Raw genomic sequence first — 18,607 nt, forward strand, 5'->3', positions numbered from 1 at the left:
CGTTTGCATGAGGTCATGACTCAACCATTAGGGTACCAAATGTTATGTGCTCGGGAGTTGCAAAACTCTCGGGCGTTAGAATTTTGTTCAGTTTTCTCATTAGGAAACGGAATAAACGCTTGTAGGCCGGCCGCGGTGGTCTAGCGGTTCTAGGCGCTCAGTCAGGAACCGCGAGACTGCTACGGTCACAGGTTCGAATCCTGCCTCGGGCATGGATGTGTGTCATGTCGTTAGGTTACCTACGTTTAAGTAGTTCTAAGTTCTAGGGGACTTATGACCTAAGATGTTGAGTCCCATAGTGCTCAGAGCCATTTGAACCATTTTTGAAACGCTTGTATCTGAATGATTGCTACGCTGCGAAGTAACACAAAATCTTAGCTTTAAGATTTTTTAAAGTTTAAAAAAAATGGCTCTGAGCACTATGGGACTAAATATCTGAGGTCATCAGTCCCCCAGAACATAGAACTACTTAAACGTAACTAACCTAAGGACATCACACACATCCATGCGAGGGAGGATTCAAACCTGCGACCGTAGCGGTCACGCCGTTCCAGACTGTAGCGCCTAGAACCGCTCGGACGACTCGGCCGGCTTTAAAGTTTCAGTATTCTAGCATTTTGTTTACAGCTTAATGGAGGTTACTTAAAGAGTAGCCCACTTTTCTGCTGGGTATATAAACTGTGCAGCTTCAAGGATAGTCGGAGTAGACGAGAGGACTGTCTCAGCGCGAATATGATCCATCTGTTCCAGTGACATTAAGACTGCGTGTAATTCCGCGTCAAAACAAGTAAATTCGCTTCGTAAACGAATACTGAGGGCACACTCGGGGAAAACGAGTACCTGTGCTTTCACCTATACGAGAACATTAGAATACAATTTAAATTGTAGGAAAAAAATACTGAGTTAACAACATACCTTGGAGCAGTGTTCCATCTGAACCTTCAGAAAACACAGCGTCAGTCGGCTGCAATCCTAGGACGGAGTTACCGTTTGCCCCATACCAACTGCCAGTAATCGTATACTCCGTGTTACGGAATTGATTCCCCGACAATTGGCGGCTCTCTTGCCAACTTTCAAGCGCGAGCTGAAAAGGATGTCGTCATTACTGCGTGACGCCTACGACTGCGGCAACACTGAGACGTTGCCACAGAAACGTAAACAAAATCGAGTAACTTTGGCGATGCGCGAAGTTGCTGCGCCAAACTCACTTCAACTGTCAGGGAACTACTCTCGTCTTACGAACTATACGTCGTGCTTTGCCGGGATCGCTAAACCTAACGAGAGGCCGAGCACGTTCTGACCTCGATGTTTATGTTAGTAACGCCTGTCGCAATCGATCGTGGGAAGCTAAGAAGCCGGCCGCTGTGGCCGAGCGGTTCTAGGCGCTTTGTCCGGACCGCACTGCTACTACGGTCGCAGGTTCGAATCCTGCCTGGGTCATGGGTGTGTGTGATGCCCTTAGGTTAGTTAGATTTAAGTAGTTCTAAGTCTAGGGGGCTGATCACCTCAAATGTTAAGTGCCATAGTGCTTAGCGTCATTTGAAGCTAAGAAAGCGAATGATGTAACGATATGTTCAACTTCGATCGCGGAATGCTCACTACGTATTTAACGTAACAACAAAATTTATCTTAACATATTAGATGCAACTGTCGCACGGCGGTGTTGACTGGAACATCCCAGGGGGTGGATTCAGTTGCGTATAGAGCGCCAACGTCATAGGCGCCGGCGCCTGTGAATGAATATATACACAGGGCGATTCCGTGACGATGCTACAGACTTTCTAGGATGATGGAGAAGGATAAATGTATCAATTTGAAGTAAGGGTTCCTGTACAAGAAACAAACGAATCGAAAGTTATAACGGTCTAAAGCGCTGCAGTCATGGACTGTGCGGCTGGTCCCGGCGGAGGTTCGAGTCCTCCCTCGGGCATGGGTGTGTGTATTTGTCCTTAGGACAATTTAGGTTAAGTAGTGTGTAAGCTTAGGGACTGATGACCTTAACAGTTAAGTCCCATAAGATTTCACACACATTTGAACATTTGAAAGTTATAAGCGAAAATCCTTCTTATACTCCTGACACTTGAATACATGTACCGAGACTGTTATCATAAGACTCTTAATATCTTGTCAAACCTCCTTTTGCCTGGCATGGAATAAATTTCGCTTATGACTTCCGACTCGGTCGTTCCCGGACCAGGGTGAAAGTGATACGTCTACTCTTCTCCATCACCCCTGATAGTTTGTAATACCAACATGGATTCACGGAGTATAGCAGAATTTGAAGCATAGGCTGTCCACAAAATGCGAATAATTCGTATGTTAGCGACATAATGACGCATTTGGTTAACAGCTATTCATCAAGTAGCAAGTACTGTCCTCCCACTGTTTGCAGGCCGGAATGGCCGTGCGGTTCTAGGCGCTACTGTCTGGAACCGAGCGACCGCTACGGTCGCAGGTTCGAATCCTGCCTCGGGCATGGGTGTGTTTGATGTCCTTAGGTTAGTTAGGTTTAATTAGTTCTAAGGTCTAGGCGACTGATGACCTCAGAAGTTAAGTCGCATAGTGCTCAGATCCATTTGTCCTCCCACTGTTTGCCCCCAACTCGACATGGAAAAGCACCACAGAATAGTACAGCGCGTGGACGGACTTCTGTAAAATTTCGCTCGCGAATCTCAAACGCCCCGCTGCTAACGGACGATATGTGAAAATTTACTTCCACAACAGGACGAACAACGGTTTGATTTGAAGATCAGCATGTTACCTTTTACACTACAGGCCATTAAAATTTCTACCCCAAGAAGAAGTGCAGATCATAAACGGGCATTCATTGGACAAATATATTATACTAGAACTGATATGTGATTTCATTTTGACGCAGTTTTGGTGCATAGATCCTCAGAAATCAGTACCCAGAATCACCACCTCTGGCGGTAATAACGGCCTTGATACGCCTGAGCATTGAGTCCAACAGAGCTTGGATGGCGTGTACAGGTACAGCTGCCCATGCAGCTTCAACACGATACCACAGTTCATCGAGAGTAGTGACTGGCGTATTGTGACGAGCCAGTTGCCCGGCCAACATTGACCAGACGTTTTCAATTGGTGAGAGATGTGGAGAATGTGCTGGCCAGGGCAGCAGTCGAACATTTTCTGTATCTAGAAAGGCCCGTACAGGACCTGTAACATTCGGTCGTGCATTATCCTGCTGAAATGTTGGGTTTCGCGTCCACTGTTCAAAGTGCCGTCAATGCGAAGAAGAGGTGACCGAGACGTGTAACCAATGACACCCCATACCATCACGCCGGGTGATACGCCAGTATGGCGATGACGAATACACGCTTCCAATGTGCGTTCACCGCGATGTCGCCAAACACGGATGCGGCCATCATGATGCTTTAAACAGAACCTGGATTCATCCGAAAAAATGACGTTTTGCCATTCGTGCATCCAGGTTCGTAGTTGAGTACACCGTCGCAGGCGCTACTGTCTGGGATGCAGCGTCAACCGCAGCCATGGTCTCCGAGCTGATAGTCCATGCTGCTGCAACGTCGTCGAACTGTTCGTGCAGATGGTTGTTGCCTTGCAAACGTCCCCATGTGTTGACTCAGGGATGGAGACGTGGCTGCACGATCCGTTACAGCCATGCGGATAAGATAGATGCCTGTCATCTCGACTGCTAGTGATACGAGGCCGTTGGGATTCAGCACGGCGTTCCGTATCACCCTCCTGAATCCACCAATTCCATTTCTGCTAACAGTCATTGGATCTCGACCAACGCGAGCAGCAATGTCGCGATACGATAAACCGCAATCACGATAGGCTACAATCCGACCTTTATCAAAGTCTGAAACGTGATGGTACGCATTTCTGCTCCTTACACGAGGCATCACAACAACGTTTCACCAGGCAACGCCGGTCAACTGCTGTTTGTGTATGAGGAATCGGTTGGAAACTTTCCTCATGTCAGCACGTTGTAGATGTCGCCACCGGCGCCAACCTTGTGTGAATGCTCTGAAAAGCTAATCATTTGCATATCACAGCATCTTTTTCCTGTCGGTTAAATTTCGCATCTGTAGGACGTCATCTTCGTGGTGTAGCAGTTTTAATGGCCAGTAGTGTCTTTACACAACATGCGGGTTTTTGCGCCGTCTCTATTTCGCACCTAGCGGCAGCCTGTGCGAGGCCCAACAGCATTACGAGTGTTGGTGTAAAATGGGATTTCCGTTGCGGTGTGTGCAGGTAAGCCACGCGTGTGCGCTAGGGCTGTTTGCGCAGGAGGCGTAATCCAATGCGGCCATGGAGCGCCACGGGCGGCCGACCCCCGGAATGGGCGGCGCGGATTACTGCAGTGTGGCCGCCTGGCGCTGAGGCTCAGCAGACTCCTCACACAGTGCCAGACCAGACCACCTGTTCGACGGACGCAGTTTCCCTCCTCTCTGCTACGCCTTCTAATCAGATTCGACAACTTCGGGCATGGATGTGTGTGATGTCCTTAGGTTAGTTAGGTTTAAGTAGTTCTAAGTTCTAGGGGACTTATGACCTAAGATGTTGAGTCCCATAGTGCTCAGAGCCATTTTTCAGATTCGACAAGTACAGGCAAGGTAACTGGCTCGGCCTTCGTGGGAAACCACCGCTGCAGCCGTCTAGTGGGGTTACCGGATATTTACATCTGCGAGGAGCGTCCAGTTAGTAAGATTCCCTATATTATAAAAAATATTACACATAATTTAGCGTCTTGAAATGATTTTATCAACATTGTACAATGCTTCTGTTGCTTTCCTTCGAGGGGCGTTCAGTAAGAAACGCAACACATTTTTTTCCTCGGCCAATATCGGTTGAAAACATGTGGAATTTGTTGTGAGTCGTCGTGGAACATTCTCGCTTCAGCTCCTATAGTTTCCTGAAGTCCCGAGAGAGTGCACTGCTATACAAAGCCGTGAAAATGGCGTTTTTGACGTAGGTGCGTTCCAAGCAGAGAGCTTTCATTGAGCTTCTTTTGGTGGGAAACCAATCGCAGATATTCATAGGCGCTTGCAGAATGTCTACGGGGGCCTGGCAGTGTGTAAGTAGGCTGTTTAGGTTTTTATGTTGGTAACGCCACGTAGTGCTCTGTATGAAAATCAGTGTCTGTGCAGTGTGCAGTCTGTGGCTGGTTGGCATTGTTGGAATATTCGCTATTGTAGTGTTGGGCAGATGGACGTGAAAAGCGCGTAGCGTTGGGCAGTTGAAAAATGGTTCAAATGGCTCTGAGCACTATGGGACTTAACATCTATGGTCATCAGTCCCCTAGAACTTAGAACTACTTAAACCTAACCTAAGGACATTACACAACACCCAGCCATCACGAGGCAGAGAAAATCCCTGACCCCACTGGGAATCGAACCCGGGAACCCGGGCGTGGGAAGCGAGAACGCTACCGCACGACCACGAGATGCGGGCTGGGCAGTTGAAGGTGAGCCGCCAGCAGTGGTGGGTGTGGGGAGAGAAATGCCTGAGTTTTGAGAAGTGTCTATAAGCGGACTATGTGGACGTGTGTCCGCCAGAAAAAGAAAATTTCTTTAATTGGATGTCAGAAAATTATATATATAATGACTTTTGAACGCTATTAAGGTAAATATATTGTTTGTTCTCTATCAAAATCTTTCATTTGCTAACTATGTCTATCAGTAGTTAGTGCCTTAAGTAGTTAGAAACTTTTATTTACCTGGCAGTATTGGCGCTCGCTGTATTGCAGTAGTACGAGTAACAAAGATTTCTGTGAAAGATATGGGTTATTGTTAGTCAGGGCCATTCTTTTGTAGGGATTATTGAAGGTCGGATTGCGCTGCGCTAAAAAATATTGTGTGCCAGTTTAGTGATGTTCAGAATAAGTAAAGAGAGAAATGTCTGAGTACGTTCAGTTTTGATCAGCTGTTTGAAAATCAAGTAACGTAAGAGTTTTTCCAGCACTGTCATTCAAAATTTTTTCAAAGGTGCATTTCAAGTGAACAAAAGCGCGTTACGTCGTTGGGTAAGGCGTCTGTCATCATGACAACGGGGCCGCGCAAACGTGTCCGATCTTCACGTTGTCGACAGGACGCACACAACTGCGACTCCTGCAATGCTGGAACGTGCGGACACTCTCAATCAGGGTGATCGACGGATCACAGTCACACATCTCGCTGTACAGCTGTACGTCTCCGTTGGTACTCTAAAATGGTTCAAATGGCTCTGAGCACTATGGGACTCAACTGCTGAGGTCATTAGTCCCCTAGAACTTAGAACTAGTTAAACCTAACTAACCTAATGACATCACAAACATCCATGCCCGAGGCAGGACTCGAACCTGCGACCGTAGCGGTCTTGCGGTTCCAGACTGCAGCGCCTTTAACCGCACGGCCACTTCGGCCGGTTCCGTTGGTACTGCTGACACACTCGTCCACCAGTCGGGGTATTCAAAGGTTTCTCGACACCTAACAGAAGACCATAATGACCAACGAATGACCATCTCTACGGAATTACTTACCCTTTACGAGGCTGATACGGACAATTTTTTGTCCAACATTATGAAACATGGTTTCATCACTTCGAGCTGGAAACAGAACAGAAATCCATGGAGTGGCACCACACCAATTCTCCTCCAAAGTGATACTTCAAAACCTGAGGCTGCAAAGTCATGGCGACGGTTTTCTGGGCCTCTGAAAAGGTAATTCTGTTTGACGTGGTCCCTCAAGGTGCGACGATCAACTCGGAAGTGTTTTTTTTTGTTTTTTTTTTTTTCAGCACCCTACTGACTGGTTTGATGCGGCCCGCCACGAATTCCTTTCCTGTGCTAACCTCTTCATCTCAGAGTAGCACTTGCAACCTACGTCCTCAATTATTTGCTTGACGTATTCCAATCTCTGTCTTCCTCTACAGTTTTTGCCCTCTACAGCTCCCTCTAGTACCATGGAAGACATTCCCTCATATCTTAGCAGATGTCCTATCATCCTGTCCCTTCTTTTTATCAGTGGACGAGCGGTTCTAGACGCTACAGTCCGGAACCGCGCGACCGCTTCGGTCGCAGGTTCGAATCCTGCCTCGGGCATGGATATGTGTGATGTCCTTAGGTTAGTTAGGTTTGAGTAGTTCTAAGTTCTAGGGGACTGATGACCTTCGAAGTTAAGTCCCATAGTGCTCAGAGCCATTTGAACCTTTTCCTTATCAGTGTTTTCCACATATTCCTTTCCTCTCCGATTTTGCATAGAACCTCCTCATTCCTTATCAGTCCACCTAATTTTCAACATTCGTCTATAGCACCACATCTCAAATGCTTCGATTCTCTTCTGTTCCGGTTTTCCCACAGTCCATGTTTCACTACCATACAATGCTGTACTCCAGACGTACATCCTCAGAAATTTCTTCCTCAAATTAAGGCTGGTATTTGATATTAGTAGACTTCTCTTGGCTAGAAATGCCTTTTTTGCCATAGGGAGTCTGCTTTTGATGTCCTCCTTGCTCCGTCCGTCACTGGTTATTTTACTGCCTAGGTAGCAGAATTCCTTAACTTCATTGACTTCGTGACCATCAATCCTGATGTTAAGTTTCTCGCTGTTCTCATTTCTACTACTTCTCATTACCTTCGTCTTTCTCCGATTTACTCTCAAACCATACTGTGTAATCATTAGACTGTTCATTCCGTTCAGAAGATCATTTAATTCTTATTCACTTTCACTCAGGATAGCAATGCCATCAGCGAATCGTATCATTGATATCCTTTCACCTTGTGTTACCCTCACGAAACTGAAGAAACGACTTCAGCGTGTTCGTTGCCACAAAAACGCAGACGAACGTCTCCTTCTCCATGACAACAAAAGGCTTCACGCACGTCTGCTTACCCGAGAGGAGTTCGCAACACTTCACTGGACTATTGATCCTCATCCAGCCTACAGCCCGGGTCTCCCAACTTCCATCTGTTTGGGCCAATGAAGAATGCATTCCGCGGGAAGATGATGCGGAGGTTATTGATGTAGCAAGACGTTGGCTCCGACGTCGACGAATAGAGTGTACTATGAGGGCACATAGGTCCTTCCAGTCAGGTGGCGTAAGATGTCGCATTGAACGGAGATTTTTGTTGAGAAATAACATTGTAAAATGATTCTGTTACTTTCCTTCGAGGGGCGCAGGAGAGCTTCTGTAAAGTTTGGAAGGTAGGAGACAAGGTACTGGCAGAAGTAAAGCTGTGAGGACGGGGCGTGAGTCGTGCTTGGGTAGCTCTGATGATAGAGCACTTGCCTGCGGAAGGCAAAGGTCCTGAGTTCGAGTCTCGGTCCGGCACATAGTTTTAATATGGCAGGAAGCTTCATATCAGCGCACACTCCGCAGCAGAGTGAAAATCTCATTCTGGAAACACCCCCGAGGCTGTGGCTAAGCCATGTCTCCGCAATATCCATTCTTTCAGGAGTGCTAGTTCTGCTAGGTTCACAGGAGAGCTTCTGTAAAGTTTGGAAGGTAGGAGACGAGGTACTGGCAGAAGTAAAGCTGTGAGGACGGGGCGTGAGTCGTGATGGGGAAGCTCAGATGGTAGAGCACGTGCCCGCGAAAGGCAAAGGTCCTTAGTTCGAGTCTCGGCCGCGCACGTAGTTTTAATCTGCCAGGAAGTTTCATGAAAAATAGTGTTTGTAGCCAAAAGAGTGGGCAAAATATGGTGAATTGGAATCCTGATTAAAACCAACCTGCTTTGAGAAAAATCAGTGTAATGTGTTACTTATTGAACGCCTCTCGTACATAGTCCTCATGTTTTTCCAAGTAATTTTGGTAACGTGACACAAGTTTTTCCAAGCCAGTGTTGTACCGTGTCGTGTACTGTGCTTGTAACCAGCTGTTCACTGTTGATGTTGTTACCTCTTAGATGATCTTCGAATTGGGGGAACACGTGAAAATCACATGAGAATATCTGGTGAGTATGAAGGATGCGGGAACACTTCCCAGTTGAATCTTCAAAGTTGAATCTTCCAAGTTCTGCATGGGTAAGGCTGCTTGAGGCCGAGCATTATCATGAAGGAAGCGAACTTTGCGAGACAACATTGCAGGACGTTATCTTAAGATGGCAGCTCGCAGATTCCTCAACACATTGCAGTATCACTCTGCATTCATTTTGATGTCACGAGGCAGGTAGTCAACGAGTAACACCCACTGACAGTCCCAAAATATGGTTGCCATAGCTTTACCTGCCGAACAGGTGACCTTTCTCTCTTTTGGGGTAATTTCAGCTGGTTTCAAAAATGGTTCAAAAATGGTTCAAATGGCCCTGAGCACTATGGGACTTAACTGCTGAGGTCATCAGTCCCCTAGAACTTAGAACTACTTAAACCTGACTGAGCTAAGGACATCACACTCATCCATGCCTGAGGCAGGATTCGAACCTGCGACCGTTGCAGCAGCGCGGTTCCCGACTGAAGCACGTAGAACCGCTCGGCCACAGCGGCCGGCGAAAAAATAAAAAAATAAATTACAGTATGCGAAAATTATTTGAAATTGTTTTCGGTAAAATTCCTGTAGTGTAATGTGTTTCATGATCAACTGCAAGCGCCAGTTTTCGGTAAAGTGATCCGTTATGTGTGGTTTGCTACAAAACTATTGCCAACGAATGAAAGCTTCAGCAGTGTTAGCAACGTTTCTAACTCTAGTGAGATTCTTACGAAGAAATGACACCGTGGCAAACCTGCCTTCACCCGATCCGCCTGGTGTTCAGCGTTTCTATGTTTCTACGATAGGAAATGGAACAAATCTTCCTGAAGAATAACCAAAAATAAAATATAAGAATTGATGTAAGACTGAAATATAAGGATATGAGAATTAAACATATTGTAGCTTCTGAAAAATACCACTCATATATACAATATATAGTAAGTGTATGACACTGTGAAACCCAGTAGTAATTTGTGTAGTAACCTTCTACGGCGATGGGTAGATAACTGAAAAATAAATACATAGAATAAAATACGTAAAAGCAGTAATCATTTTTCGAACACGAGGCCCCAGAGGTGAGAGGCAGCAACTTTGCCACCATGGCAACTGAGATCCGCCAGCGCCAAGAAGCTGCGACCGTAGCAGCAGCGCGGTTGCAGACTGAAGCGCCTAGAACCGTTCGGCCACAGCGGCCGGCTCAGCAAGTTTCTTCCACAGTATGCCCTGACGTTTAGTCTCAGGGATCATATAATGGACCCGGGTCTCATCATTATTGAATGCTCATACAGCCTTTCCGACAAACAGAGGTTAACTCCCGATGGATATGGACAGCCGATAGTTATTTTTGCTGCGAAAGAAACGAATGATAGCGCAGTTTACAAGCGGCCAGACCTCGTAGTGGTAAATCCATGCTAACTGGCAGTATACTGGCAAGATACTGCCATATGTATCGTAATGTAGATGTAGAGTAGACGCAAACCGGTGTGAGCGCTGTTAAAACATAGCAGTCGAACCGGCCAGCTCTCATATGCAACGGGCACAGTTTATTTTGCAGAGAAATAAAATAAGGAAGCTTGCTTACTGGACGATCCTCGTGTACAGGGTGGTCCATTGATCATGACCGGGCCAAATATCTCACGAAATAAGCATCAAACGAAAAAACTACAAAGAACGAAACTTGTCTAGCTTGAAGGGGGGAAACCAGATGGCGCTTGGTCGGCACGCTAGATGGCGCTGCCATAGGTCAAACGGATATCAACTGCGTTTTTTTTTAAATAGGAACACCCATTTTTATTACATATTCGTGTAGTACGTAAAGATATACGAATGTTTTAGTTGGACTACTTTTTTCGGTTTGTGATACATGGCGCTGTAATAGTCACAAACACATGGCTCATAATTTCAGACAAACAGTTGGTAACAGGTAGGTTTTTCAAATTAAAATACAGAACGTAGGTACGTTTGAACATTTTATTTCGGTTGTTCCAATGTGATCCATGTGCCTTTGTGAACTTATCACTTCTGAGAACGCATGCTGTTACAGCGTGATTACCTGTAAATATCACATAACTGCAATAAATGCAGTAAATGCTCAAAATTATGTCCGTCAACCTCAATGCGGTTTGTCAATACGCGTAACGACTTTGCTCTCAACAGCGAGTAGTTCGCCTTCCGTAATGTTCGCACATGCATTGACAATGCGCTGACGCATGTTGTTAGGCGTTGTCGGTGGATTACGATAGCAAATATCCTTCAACTTTACCCACACAAAGAAATCTGGGGACGTCAGATCCGGTGAACGTGCGGGCCATGGTATGGTGCTTCGACGACCAATCCATCTGTCATGAAATATGCTATTCAATACCGCTTCAACCGCACGCGAGCTATGTGCCGGACATCCATCATGTTGGAAGTACATCGCCATTCTGTCATGCAGTGAAACATCTTGTAGTAACATCGGTAGAACTTGACGTAGTAAATCAGCATACATTGCACCATTTAGATTGACACCTTCCTCCCATAATGCCGCACCATACATTAACCGGCCAAGGTAGCTGATGTTCCACTTGTCGCAGCCATCGTAGATTTTCCGTTGCCCAGTAGTGCATATTATGCCGGTTTACGTTACTGCTATTGGCGAATGACGCTTCGTCGCTAAATAGAACGCGTGCAAAAAAATTGTCATCGTCCCGTAATTTCTCTTGTGCCCAGTGAGACAACTGTACACGACGTTCAAAGTCGTCGCCATGCAATTCCTGGTGCATAGAAACATGGTATGGGTGCAATCGATGTTGATGTTTTTGAGATTCCAGATTCTCGCGCAGTTTGTCTGCTACTGATGTGCGGATTAGCCGCGACAGCGGCTAAAACACCTACTTGGGCATCATCATTTTTTGCAGGTCGCGGTTGACGTTTCACTTGTGGCTGAACACTTCCTGTTTCCATAAATAACGTAACTATCCTGCGAACGGTCCGGACACTTGGATGATGTCGTCCAGGACACCGAGCAGCATACATAGCACACGCCCGTTGGGCATTTTGATCACAATAGCCATACATCAACACGATATCGACCTTTTCCACAATTAGTAAACGTCCATTTTAACACGGGTAATGTATCAGGAAGCAAATACCGTCGTCAGTGGCGGAATGTTACGTGATACCACGTACTTATACGTTTGTGACTATTACAGCGCCATCTATCACAAAGCGAAAAAAGTGGTCCAATTAAAACATTCATATTTCTTTACGTACTACACGAATATGTAATAAAAATGAGGGTTCCTATGTAAAAAAAACAGTTAATATCCGTTTGACCTATGGCAGCGCCATCCAGCGGGCCAACCATAGCGCCATCTGGTTGCCCCCTTCAAGCTAGACAAGTTTCGTTCTTTGTAGTTTTTTCGTTTGATGCTTATTTCGTGAGATATTTGGCCCGGAGCGCCCTGTCCGATGGGAATCACCGAAGTGTGTGCGGGACAATACTTTTTATTGTACCATATAAGGGGCAGTCAAGTGATAACGATACCGATGGAAAAAATAAGTATACTGTTTATTATTCCAAGGTAATTGCCGTAACTGTTAATACGTTTATCCAATTAAGAGACAAGACGGTCGTGCCTTTATGGAAAAAATAGTTTCGGTTGCCTACGGATCTGTGATTGTGCCCAGGTGTGCACATCTTCGTCCAAAGCAAATCGACAGCTATAAACGTCCTTCTTCAGGGCATGAAAAATATGGAAATCGTATGGGGAGAGGTCGGGAATGTATGGAGGATGTGTAAGGGCTTCGCGACGAAACTTTCGCAGGGTGGGGCCAAATGTTCCCAAGGTTGTATAGGGTATGGTGTGGAAATTTCGTTGGGAAGCCCTTACATATCCTCTATACAGTCCCGATGCCTCCCTTGGGACGTCCATATTTTTAGAGTCTTGAAGAAAGACATTCGTGGCTGTCGATTTGCTTCGGACGAAGAGGTGCACGCCTGGATAGAAAACATTTTTCCATAAAGGCACTGATCGTCTTGTGTCACAGTGGGATAAATGTATTAACAGTTATGGAGATTACTTTTGAAGTAATAAACAATTTACTTACTTTTTAGTATTCCATAGTTCAAACGGTAGAAACGGAACGCTTATAGAGTCACTTTGTTGTTCGTCTGTCACTCTATCTGTCTGTTTTGTCTTTCTGTCCCTTGCCGGTGTAAAAAATTGAAGCTTCAAAGTTGATGCAATCGAAAGATATGGCCATTTATGTCGCCTACTGTGATACTTGCAACTCACTCATCAAAACCTAAAATCATGGAATTTGGCAAGAAGCAAGGTTTCACTAAAGGAAAAAAATCCGGAAGTGGTTAATTCGTAATTATGTCACCAGAAAAAAATATTTCTTTTGTTATTTGTTATCAGACTTCAAACTTAAAACATTCTCGAAAGTCTTGGAAATCCTGTGACCGATATCTTGTCAGTATCAATGTCGATAACAGGCACAAATCGTCAATATTCTCGATTCCCGGGATGGACGAACTGTATGCGGACATAATTACGTCTGCACGGAGTCCTCAGATGGCGAGTCCCACTAGCAAGTGGCCTATTTTTTCCATCTGTGTCATATTCCTTTGACTGGCCCTTTTATATTTAATTCCTTCACGTCCCATTCACCGATGGATTGTGGAGAGAGTGACAGCTTGTTAGCTCCTGTGACTACTGTTATTTGCCTAACGTTATCTGTACCACCTCTACAGGACAGACACGTAGGACGATCCTAGTTTTTGCCCTCAGAAGTGGTTACTGAAATTTTTTTAAAAAGGTTCGTGCGATGCGTCATTCGTCGAGTGTACGCTGGTTCAAATTTTTTGTATGAAAGATAAACTAATTCGAGACGACTAAATTATAAGACAGTACTGCTAACCATTACCTACGTCCATGACGAGAAGTGTTTAGTACTGTCCTCAGAAACGCATAAAATTGGAAGGTGAACACCTACATTTCGAAACTAATAGTTCCTTCCTTGGCGAGTCGAAGCAGAAGAGTGTACGCGTCGTTCCACTGTCTTCATCTTACTCTTAAAGGCTGGGCGCAAATTGAGACGCGTATAGCGCGTGTGGCGTGACGCAGCGCAGCGCGCGTTTTTGTAACATCACGGGTTCAAATGGGACCGCGCAAATTGCGACGCGACGCGACTGGGACGCGACAAGCGCCTGCGCCAGGTCGTGCGGCGTTGTGGTTGAGGCACAGTTTCTTGCGCCGCGCGTCGCGCTTGCTTCGCTAGCATCATGGGAAACTTGAGGAGGGGAGCGGAAAAGTAGCCCAGCCATATGCTCACATCGGAACGGCGCATATCAGCAGTGGTAGTATTGCCCAAACGATAAATTTTGCCTTTCTGTGTACTGAATTTTATTGCCTTTGGGTAGTGTTCCGTTTTTCGCCATTTAAACGCTCCAGCTTTCTTCGTTAGCACGTCATACTTTTCTATTATTTATATCTGCACAGTTTTGTTTTGTTTTTCTTCTGTCAAGAAAAATGTATACTTCATTAACTGATGAGCCATTGGCCGCCGGAATTGCACCATATTCCTCCATGATGTTTTCAGATCGCAAGGAGGGACAGAGGGTAGTGAATAAGGAAGCAAGGAATATTATAAAATCATGTGATTAAGAATCAAGGCAGGAAAGTAAAGCAAGGTTATATTCTCGCTGCCTAGTAAGCTAGCGTATCTGAACGATCTGTTACAAAAATTTAGAAAGGGATAATCTCCTCTAGGCGCTCAGTCCGGAACCGTGAGACTGCTACGGTCGCAGGTTCGAATCCTGCCTCGGGCATGGATGTGTGTGATGTCCTTAGGTTAGTTAGGTTTAAGTAGTTCTAAGTTCTAGGGTACTGATGACCACAGATGTTAAGTCCCATAGTGCTCAGAGCCATTTGAACCATTTTGATAATTTCCAGAAATGTGATCCCTTTGTTCTTGTGGTAAAAAGCGTACAAGATATGAAGTATAGAAGTTTCACTGTGATTACTCTGATATGTATGTAATAATGTAATACGACACACTGTACTACATGCATGTGAGCAACGTATTTCCACTGCAAGCTAGAAACAGTCGAAAAGCAGTCACAAATTACAATGTTTTAATTGGTTCGCCGTGATGAGAAAAAGCATTTCAATTGTTGCATGGAATTATCAACATTAATAAACTAATTATACAACAACAGGCTACACAAATGAAGAAAATGGTCGGTATTATTAAGAAAGTAGGAATATCCTAAAAGAGTGTTATGATTAGATATATTTAATTTGTTGAAATGTGCTGCTGACAAAGGCAGATCTACTTTCATGACAATGTTTTTCGAACTCCATCTCACAAGGCACACATGGCTAACTTGTGCATTCCTGTCGCGCGCATTATCCTTCGCTGCTGACAATACACTGACCATTGTGTTGTGCGACAGATCAATTGTTTATTTTTCTCAATAACAACTATTTTATTCGCGATCACGCATTGTCAGTTTGGCAAGCCATAGGTGAGTAACCAGTATCTGGCATGTGCCTATCATTCCGCCTGAAGGAACGCTCGTCATTATTTTAATACTGCTCAGATCAAGAGAAGGAATAAAATCCTTTGCTAAGTTTCCGTTCCCGTCGCTCAGTGTTAAAAATACGATGGGTTACGGGGATTCTACCAAAATTCCAACAGAATTGCCAATCTGTTTTTGTGTGAGTTGTTAACCTTTTCTCATTCGAAGAAGCATCATCATTTATGAGTAAAGGCCACATTTCTCTTGGTGACTGGTTTAATTGTACTTCCTTTGTCACAATGTAATTTGCCAAACTCATCTCACAGCAGCTATTGAGACAGAATTCCGAAACGTAGGGCCTCATTAAACAAGTAATTGGCAATTACAGAGCTCAATAGCTTACGAAAAACCTCATAGTATCGGTTTGCAGTAACATAAAAGAAGAAATTTCATGTTTATTTTCATACTAGGAGGCTCTTGTTTCGCTAGCTGTCGATAACTCTTAAAAAATTACAGTCACTGGAGTGAAATAAATAAAAAAAGAAGTATAAGTAGTGATATATCGCCATAGATAAGAAAGTTCTGTGTGTTTAATAATTGGAAAAACACTCTCCTCCTTGTGTGCTATCATTCGCCAAACTTTCATTTCGATGTCTCGAGCGGTTTAGGAGATACGAAAGATGTTGCGAGTATTTCATTCTCGCGGGCGTGAGATCGGAAGTGGCGCGCTACATGGGATCCATTTTCTCGAGATCGGAGGCAGATAGAGATCTCCTTCCAAGTCTAAACAAAAATTCAGCATGTTAGCTAAATTCCATACGCAGCAACATATGGTGTAATACGCACCAAACGCAAAATCATAGCGACCCCTAATTTTCGTTGCAAACTTTTTGAGTTTTGCGTAGTGTCTTACTAAAATTTGTACATCACAATAATTAGCGAGGTGATGGGCACGAAGCTGACACATAACGCTACAAGTAAGGCAAAAATCATATATTTTCAGGGAATAGTTTCTGTAAAATCGTTTGAGAAAGATAAGAGGCTGCGCGCGCTTCGGTTCAGTCAGCGCAGAGCGTCGCCAGTCGGCGCCGGCGAAGTATGATGTACGCGTCGCAGTATGCGCTGCACCAACACCGACTCAAAGAAAGGCCTCGGCGCTTGTTGGTGACGTCACGTCAGCTAGGCACGGCGAACGCCAGGTCTGTTGCAGGCAGACACGCCTGGGCGTGCTTATCACTATAAATCTCTTATTTTTGGACAAAATGTTTGGTATTGTTTTGGATTCTGCAGTTTTATTTAGATGAAAGATTTTCTTACTATCGTAAAGCTGCGAATGAGGATCATAGTTCTGTATTACTGAATCCTGTCGAAACAAACGTAGATCAATATGAGAAGATGCTTTGCCCCATTGCCAGCTTCGGAAATTTTACATTCAAGTAATTATATTTACTTGATCCATTTTGTTATCGAAACTTACCCCAACCCCCTTGCAATTAACTCGTTTCTTTTATTTATTTATTTTCGTTTGACATCGTCACTGGAAATGTGAACTAATTTACATGTGTAAATGTCCAGCTGTTTCCAGTCATTAGAATACAGTCGTTTTCAACGAAAGGAATTCTAAACAGGAAACAAAATAGCTTCGTACATCGAAAATACTGCTGAGCTTAAACGTTTTTAAACATGCACATTAGAAAAGATAAATATTCCCCTCTTGCAACTGAAAGGAGAAACATTATAAGATAAAAAAATTTTATTTGATAAAACAAGTATCTCTCTTTTGCCTCTTCTTCTGTCCCCCACCCCCTCCCACAACGGGTACAATCGCAAGATATTTCATTGACATTCAGTGCTCCTCACCCCATAGTAAACCAAGATACCTAAAGAAGAGCACCAATACGTTCACAGTTTCTTGTAAAAGCAACCCAGTGCAAACGTAACTTCCTCAGATTTACAAATAAGGTAAAGAAGCACGAATTCTGTTGCTGCTGGACCATGAAGTTGTTTTTGTATGTCAATCCTTAAAACAGGTGGAAATTTAAGTTCAGGAGTACACTATTTGTTAAGAAGCGTAGTGAATTGCACAATTAATTGATTGCAGAAATCTGTCAGAACAATGTGTGTTGGTCAACTACCGCCAATAGTTTCACATTTTCCGGTGTCAGAGAGGGAGACACCACCATTATGAGTATGCCTGCAACAGACTTGGCGTTCGCCGTGCCTAGCTGAGGTGAAGTCACGAACAAGCGCCGAGGCCTTCCTTTGAGTCGGTGTTGGGTGCACCCGCGTGACCCGTGGGGCACGTGCGTGTCGCGCTGTAGTGTCGTTTCGCGTCACACGTGCTATACGCTTCTCAATTTGCGCCTAGCCTTAGCATGAAACTTGGAAGTTAATTTGGTGGCAGAGATAATGACTGACGTAAGTCTCCGAATCGACTGGCTAGAAGAAAAAAATATACCAGAAGAAATAACTGCAATACTTTGGCGCAAATGGAAAATGTTACATGATGAAGTACCAGTTCGATATTTATCAATGTGGAGAGGCTCATCACAAAACAGGCGTTAAATGATAAAAATTTTATTCCATTCGGAGCTGATGCTTATCGTCAACATCAATTTGGAAATTTGTGATAAGGTCTTATGGGACCAAACTGCTGAGGTCATCGGTCCCTAAGCTTACACACTACGTAATCTTACTTAAGCTAACTTACACTAAGGACGACACACACACCCATGCCTGAGGGAGGACTCGAACCTCCGACGGCAACATCAATATGAGGCGTGATCCCAAAGAGCAGGAATACACACTTGCATTGCTTGTGGCATAGAAGCAAACGGCCTCCGAACGCGATCTTGACGTCTCTTGACAAATTTATTGCCACTCCTGGTATCATTCTATGTCAGCTCTTGAAGAATGATGCTGGAGACTAGTATGAAAGAATTCGTCTTGCCAGCACATCACAGACATGGTGTATGGATGACAAATCAGGGGCACGGTAGACAAGTAAGTGATCTTTACATTCCTCAAGACGTTCTTGGAGTGAACTGTAGTGTCTTCTCTTGCATTACCCTACAGGAAAATGCCGTTTGGTACCCTTTTCATAAAGGGAATGAAAATGTGGTTTACCACGTTTGCTACATGCTGCCGAGAACAAAGTGTCAGTTCAGC

The sequence above is a fragment of the Schistocerca nitens genome, chromosome 2 (assembly GCF_023898315.1).
Source record: "Schistocerca nitens isolate TAMUIC-IGC-003100 chromosome 2, iqSchNite1.1, whole genome shotgun sequence".
NCBI classification, from domain to species: domain Eukaryota; kingdom Metazoa; phylum Arthropoda; class Insecta; order Orthoptera; family Acrididae; genus Schistocerca; species Schistocerca nitens.